This window comes from Aegilops tauschii, chromosome 1, assembly GCF_002575655.3.
Source record: "Aegilops tauschii subsp. strangulata cultivar AL8/78 chromosome 1, Aet v6.0, whole genome shotgun sequence".
NCBI classification, from domain to species: Eukaryota; Viridiplantae; Streptophyta; class Magnoliopsida; order Poales; family Poaceae; genus Aegilops; species Aegilops tauschii.
In genome coordinates, this window is record NC_053035.3 from 503,149,053 (window position 1) to 503,156,709 (window position 7,657).

General features: G+C 43.2%; 1 pseudogene; it reads right to left on the bottom strand.

The window, feature by feature from the left end:
* Positions 1-2,292: 2,292 nt before the first annotated feature.
* Positions 2,293-5,893, bottom strand: LOC120966570 (receptor-like protein EIX2; annotated as a pseudogene).
* Between the last annotated feature and the right edge of the window lie 1,764 nt (positions 5,894-7,657).

Below are 7,657 nucleotides of genomic sequence, written 5' to 3' on the forward strand. Positions count from 1 at the left end.
AGGGGTGTGCGGGTCAGTGGAGTTGCTTGCGTGAGAGTGGTGGTGTCGATGATCCAAGCGAAAGCTTGGCCGGTTCTTGCTGGCCGGCGGCGGCGGCGCCTGTGGGCGTCGCTTTCTTCCTTGGAGGCGCCGTCGAGGTGATTTGGGCATCCTTCACTCTCGGGTCAAGATCTTCGGGCGAAAGTCATGATCCTGGTTGGATCAGGCGGCGGCGTCGTCTTCAACGTCGTATTCCCTCTTGGGGGCGCCGTCTTGAAGATCTTGGTCCCATTTGTGATTCCTGCAGGCTGGATGTGCACTACATTGCGGTCGGCAGGTGCCCGACCGACGATGAGGTGATGTGGCGTTGCGACGTGTGTGGCAACGACGATGGTGGCAAGGAGAGCCGGGTCGCGACTTGTCCTTCTGATGCCGAAGGTCCGGTGCGCCAATGTTGGCTTCTGGCTGTGACAGAGAAGTCGGAGCTGCGGGCGGCGGGGCCACTGCGGCAACGATGACTCCATGAGGGCGGTTTTCAACGAGCGGTGCTCTTCGGGTGTTGCGCTGGACTTTGTCGGTGCGAGGCTCGTAGCTTTCTCCTGTGATGCTCGTCGGCAAAATCGGAGCTACCATGTCCTCGACGTTGCGGTCGACTATTTGGCGTTGCTTTGTTGTTCGGTGCTACCTCTCGACGGTTGTGTCGTTGGTTGTGTCGTGATTTTGTTGGTAGCCAGGTCGTCCGTGTGTGCCCTTTGTAGGGTTTGTAATTTAGGTTTTCGTCCGGTTCTCCTTAATTAACCGGACAACTCTCTTCTTCTTAATCAATGAAAATGGCAAATCTTTTGCCTTGTTTCAAAAAAAAAAATCTACAAAGAGTGAGAACAAAGTAAGGAGCATCTTGGAAGGGCTATGCGGAAATGCTAACAGGTAATTCCATGCCTAGGCTGCAGTCTTGGTGTTGTTACTTGCAGCCTTCTCTTGTCTTTCGCTAACCGAACCTTCGAATTGCAGCAGCTACTGGAGATCCGAAGACGACGTGGGCATGGCTGCTGGCCTGGGAGGCGAGAGTGAGACAGTCCCACCCTTACGTCTCCTTCACCATAAACTTTGTCTGAGGGTGTTTGATGTATATTATTTTGTGACACCAATTCTTTCATGGTATGTCGGTTTCGGTTCATACTTTTTTGTAGTAGATGATCCGCGCCGATCAATAATGTAGTGTTTCGGAGAACCTTGAATGTATCCTGGCACAAAGTGGGACTTCTCTTTTTTTGTTCTGCTACGATGTTGCAACTGTTTACTTCTTGTGCAGTGTTGTATTACTGGGTACATTATTGTAATTCTGAGTAACCAGAATCTATAATAACTAGACGATGCCCCGTTGCGGCGGGATTTTGTATGAAATAAAAATTGCACTGAACTAATCGTCTAGCTACTGTCTTTACAGTTTCTCCTGTAGTAGGATAATTTGTTTATCATTGTTTTATAAATAAATACATATCTCTATCCATAACTTCAAAGTTGGACAAAAACAAAACAAATATGCATGCACAGCTCACTTTTCTTTCATATAGCATGAAGCTATGAGCTGCATGCATGCGTCAATTTTTTTTCTTTCACATTTCTTTCATATAGCTTGAAGCTATGAGCTGCATGCATGCGTCAAATTTCTTCTTCATTAAAACACTCATAAGCAGCAGTTACTGCATGCATGCATCAGTTACTACATATTGTGGATACAGCAGGTCATAGTGTGTAGATCGGACGGATATAGTTGATTGATCTAGTATATCCAAAGGCTAAATTAATTTGGGTGATGTGGCTCAAGGAGAAGCGAGAGAATTCCTTGTAGCGGGGGCTAGCTATTTAGATATAGTAGATAGTAGTTATAATCAAGGAGAATAAGCTGGGTAATATAAACAGTTATGCTGTTCGCTGGTGTGAATTTGTTTGACAAGTGGATGACCTCTTTGCCCCCTTGTTGATTGTAACGTGTATTGGTCAGCAAAAAAATCAAATACACAAATTTGCATACTTCCAAATTGAAACGGTCAATATGCTGGGAGGAGAGATTGTTCTCTTCATTACTTCCTTGCCTCTGCAATAGTTGATAACTGTTTTGGCTCTCATCAATAGGTGACAACATTGATGATCACCAATACAATGTGACATTTAGAAAGCATTCATATAAAGTTTTGTTTTCACTAAATTCTACTACCTTCGTCCAAAAATGTGTCAAATGATCTTACATTTTGGGACAGAGGGAGTATCTAACAAGACGATGCTCATACATGGAAATACATTTCGCTGAAAGGAAATAAAAACGTACTTCAGCAAAATCAGTCCATACATCTTATGATCCAAAACAGCCATCTATGCAAGCAAGGGAAAGTTCCAAATAGTTCCAAATAATATTACACAATTAATGGGTATGCCATAGCAGGATACATTTATTTTATGAGATGAAACTGTGTGGTAAAGTGTTTGACAATACAATACAACACATCAATAAGCTCTGAATGGTAAAGTGTTTGACAATACAATATAGAAATAAGTTCTACAAGCCCCTTAATCTTGTAGCGGTATCTTTGGTAGTTCTTGCTTAATTCACATCCGTGGTCCAAACCATTTTTTCCAAGTAACAACAGAAATGACATACAACCTATCATATAGGTTGTCGAGTAGCTCAAAATAGGCATGCCTCCATTTCTCCATGAAGAGAAGTCCAAAAAACACCATCCAAGCGCCCACCACAAAACCTATAACTAATCCTAGAAGAAAATCCCTTTGAGGGAAACCATGTTCAACCCATCCTGTTGAAGCTCCCTTGGTCGGCGGATCTCTAGGCGGACCATGACATTCCATTGGAACTGGATGTCCACAAAGACCAGGATTTCCAACGTACATCGAGGCTGGATCATCTGTATCGAGGATGTCGAGTTGATGCCCTGAGGGTATCCTTCCGGATAGATTGTTGTATGACAAGTTCAGACGGATCAAGTATGTTAAATCTGATAAGCCCCGAGGAATTTCACCACCAAGTTTGTTCTTTGACAGGTCAAGAGACTCCAGTGATCGAAGGTTGCCAATCTTATATGGGATATTTCCACTCAACAAGTTTGATGATAAATTCAAACTTATGAGACCAACAAGGGAGCTTAGTTTCTCAGGGATTTCTCCAGTCAAACAGTTGCAAGACAAATCAATGCTCATCAAATATACAATATTCTCCCCATACTCAATCACTTCTCCTTTCATCACCACTGTGTAGCTACCATTAGACAGTCCCATACCAGTGTAATAATCCCCGTAACTGTATCCTTCAAAGAAAATATTATAAACCGTTGTAAGATTAGCAGTAGCAGTGCCAGTCAAAGCTTTCATGTTCTCTAGATATTGCGGTATGGCCCCAGAAAATTTATTATTGGATAGATCCAGAATACGAACATCATGGAGTTCCATTATTTCAATTGGAATGTGACCAGAAAAGTTATTTGAACTTAACCGTAGTATAACCAAACCAGGCATGACTTCACCAATCCATCCAGGTAACTCTCCAGTGAATCTATTTTGAGTTAGATCGAGGAAAATAAGACTTGGGCATTGTCGTAGGAACAAAGGAAATCTGCTTGAAAAATTGTTATTTCTTAGGAGAAGAGTTGTGATTTCCAATCTGAAAGAACTCACTGAATTGACTATGGAAGAGCTGCTGCTAGATTGGTTCCATTGTTTCAGCCCTTTTCGGTCACAATCAGGAAGTTCCTTTGAAAGCAGATTGTTTGAAAGATCTAAGACCCGCAATTTTTGCATTTGACAAATTGACGTCGGAATAGTCCTCGATATTGAATTGGAAAACAGAACTGCAACCTCCAAATGTGGAGCTTGGAAATTTGGCACAAACCCATCTAAAGAGTTTCTTGATATGTCCAATAACTCAATTGTTCTTGGTAACTTGGGTATCAAACCAGTCAGTTGATTTGACTGCATTGAAAGCGCAATCACAGACATGAACTCCATACTTAATGGTAACTCACCGCTAAGTTGGTTTGAGGATAAGTCCAAATGTGTAGCTTGAGAAAAGGTTTTCCAAAACCAATCTGGGATCCTACCAACTAGACCCGTGTTTGAAATTTTAAGGTCACTGGTGCTATTTTGCCATCGAAACCATTTAGGAAACTGGGGACCCAAATTACAAGATGAAAGCAATGCCGTATCCAAGTTGAACGGAGGCACCCAATGCGAGTCCATAATGAATTCCAAGTTATTACCAAATAAGTTGATGAACTTTAAATTCACCAAACCAGCAAAATGATCTTCTGATATCACACCACTCAAGTTGTTCTTTCCAAGGTATAAGTGAGTCAAATTTGTAAGCGTGCCAATCTCTACGGGCACTGAACCACTCAAATTGTTGTTTCGAAGGTCTAAGTAAGTCAAACTTTTAAGTGCACTAATCTCCATAGGCACCGGACCGCTCAAGTTGTTTTCACCAAGGTTTAAGTAAGTCAAATTTGTAAGTGTGCTAATATCCGCAAGCATTGAACCGCCCAACTGGTTGAAACTGACATCAAGCATGTTTAAGCTAGTAAGGGTTGACACAAATGGTAAGGTAGTGCCAGTGAGGTTGGTCCTGGCAAAAATCAGCTCTTGCAAATTATTCCAAGAACAATTGGGCAACCTGTCCATCACCTCTGTTATGTCCCCATCGATGCTGTTGTTGCTGAAATCTAGAGACCTTAAATTACACATATTTTTGAGTGTTCCTGGTATCATCCCCTGGATGTTGTTGTAATCAATTTTAAAGGTCTCTAACAAGGTCAAGTTTCCCAACTCGTCAGGAAACGTGCCCGATAATCCACAACCCTCTAAGCGTAGCCTCTTGAGGCTAGTTAAATCCCAGAACCAATTGTGTGCAGCCCGACTATTTAAAGAGTTGTCTGAGAGGTCAAGCTCCTCAAGAACCGTAAGGTTGTGGTGTTGAAGTGATGATGGAGTATTCCTCTTATGAAGACCACATGAAAACAGAATCATTACAGCCAGATTGGGGATGGCGCTGACTGTATGGACCCAGTCAACAACTCCACTGAGGTCGACGGAGCCCATGTTAAGATGATGCAGGGATTGAAGCCGCGCTAACCAAGATATATCCTTTGAGTATAGATCAGTGTACGTGTACCCCTCTATGTCAAGGTGTAGAAGTTTGGAGAGGTTGCCTAGGTGAGGAGGCACTCTACCACGAAAACCCATATTGGAGAGGTTTAAATAAGTCAAACTCTGGAGAGAGCCCAAGAATCCCGGCATAGCCATTGCACCTCCAAGAACAATATTCCCGCTCAAATCTAGATGCTTGAGATGTTGGAGAGCAAGCAGCGAAGAAGATACCTGTCTACGTAGCGAGGGTAACCATCGAAACCAAGGAAATCATAACTTGTTGGAATTGGATCATCATAGCGGACGTCAAGCTTGACGACGTGGCCTGTCCGGCGGCTGCAGGTGACGCCGCTCCACCGGCAGCAGTCGTGGTGTCGTTGCTGCCATGAGACGAGGCGATTGACTGGGTCACGCGTGATGCCGGCCTTGAAGGAGAGCAGCGCGGCTCTCTCGGCCGGGATGCAGCTCCCGTTGGATATTTCTCTCGTGCTGTCAACGGAGTAGGCGGTGGTGATGGCTGCAGCTAGGATGGTTAGGAAGAGGAAGCTCGCTGCGGCCATGGCGTTGCTCTGGGGTCGGCTAGGTGTGTGCTGGCAGTGGCATGGAGGGGATGCCGAACGAAAACATGGTCGTCAGTGGTGCAGTTTTTACCTAAGAAGAAGTGTCGATCAAAGGAGAAATGTTGTTGTGTGGTGTATGTTGTAGAGGCTATCGGTTACCACAACTTCGGACGAGTCACACACTAGCTAGCTGGCCCAAGCGAAAACATGGTCATGGTACAGTTTCCATCAGATTAACTTTCAAAGGAGAAAAACTTGCAGGGGCTCCTATCGTCTACCACAGATGTGACTGTCGGTCTGTCACTCTCTTGTAGACCAAAGAACTGAACATTCATGTTTCAAACCAATCAAATATTTTTTCTTGACACATGATGACGGCGACCAGTGCAACGCAGTGCAAAGCTAGCCTTCTGTTAGCAATCCTTTCACTGGAGGTAAGTAGTAGCACATGGGTATATTAGCACTTCTTTTTACCCCTATGAGCACCTTTAAGAGACTGAGCCGGCATTTCATCTTGAAATTACAAATCCATCATAGGCGCCTCGTCGTCGAGGGGAACATCTCCTCCCACTGAAAACGCATCGCCGGAAATTCTGAAATAAATCCAGAAATAATGCGAGCACCAGGACTTGAACCCTGATGAGCTGGGGATACAACTGTCCCTCTAACCATCCAACCACATGTTGGTTCATGGATATATTAGCACTTGTAAGTTGTAACAACCACACAAGAACACACGTATACAAACCACATGATCGATCTATACTTTGATGGATGGATTCAGCAGTGAGCACCAGCAACGCACGCGTACTTTATTTGGGAGTGCCTATGCCTCAGGCGACTGTAAATTCTCAGTTGACCTGCTACCCTTCTGATTAGATAAACTAATGAGCTTGTGGGCTTGTGAGCTAGTGAGTACTTTATGTCGTCCGAATCCTGCCCTCGTACGTTTTCACTGCGTATGTGGGCTTGTGTTTTCCATTACTCTTGCTTTTTTTTGTCTGGCCTAGTAATTTACGATGATGTTCTAGGATAATCAGTCTAACACGGTCATCTCTGATCACCGTTGTGTTTCATCAGTCTGTTGTCCTAGCACCATCTACGAAGAGTGAGAAAAAAGTAAGGAACATCTTGGAAGGGCTATGCGGCAATGCCAACAGGTAAATTCCATGCGTAAGCTGCAGTCCATTGGAGTTGTTACTCGCAGCCTTTTTTTGTCTTTCGCTAACCGAACCTTCGAATTGCAGCAGCTACTGGAGATCCGTAGACGACGTGGGCATTGGAGTTGTAATTTTGAGTAACCAGAATCTATAATAATAAAATCAAGGCCAATAAGCTGGGTAATTAATATAAACAGTTATGTTGTTCACTGGTGTGAATTTGTTTGGCAAGTAGATGACCTCTTTGCCCCCTTGTTGGTTGTAATGTGTATTGGTCAGCCAAAAAATCAAATACACAAATTTGCATACTTCCAAATTGAATCGTTCAATATGAGATTGTATTGAAGAAAGTGTTCTCTTCATTACTTGCTTGCACATTTGTGATACGGAGTAGTTGATAACTGTTTTGCCTCTTATCAATATGTGACAACATTGATGATCACCAATACAAAGTGACATTTAGCAAATATTCATTCAAAGTTTTGTTTTCACTAAATTCTACTCCCTCCGTAAAGAAATATAAGAGTGTTTAGATCACTACTTTAGTGGTCTAAACGCTGTTATATTTCAGTGATCTAAATGCTTTTATATTTCTGTACAGAGGGAGTATCTTACAAGAAGTTGCTCATGCATGGAAATACAATTCGCCGAAAGGTAATAAAAACGCACTTCAACAAAATTAGTCCATACATCTTATGATCCAAAACAACCATCTAAGCAAGCACGGGGACCTTGCACATTACGTGGCATAAGAAATCCAAGTAGTTCTGAATAATATTACATCATTAATGGGTATGTCATAGAAGG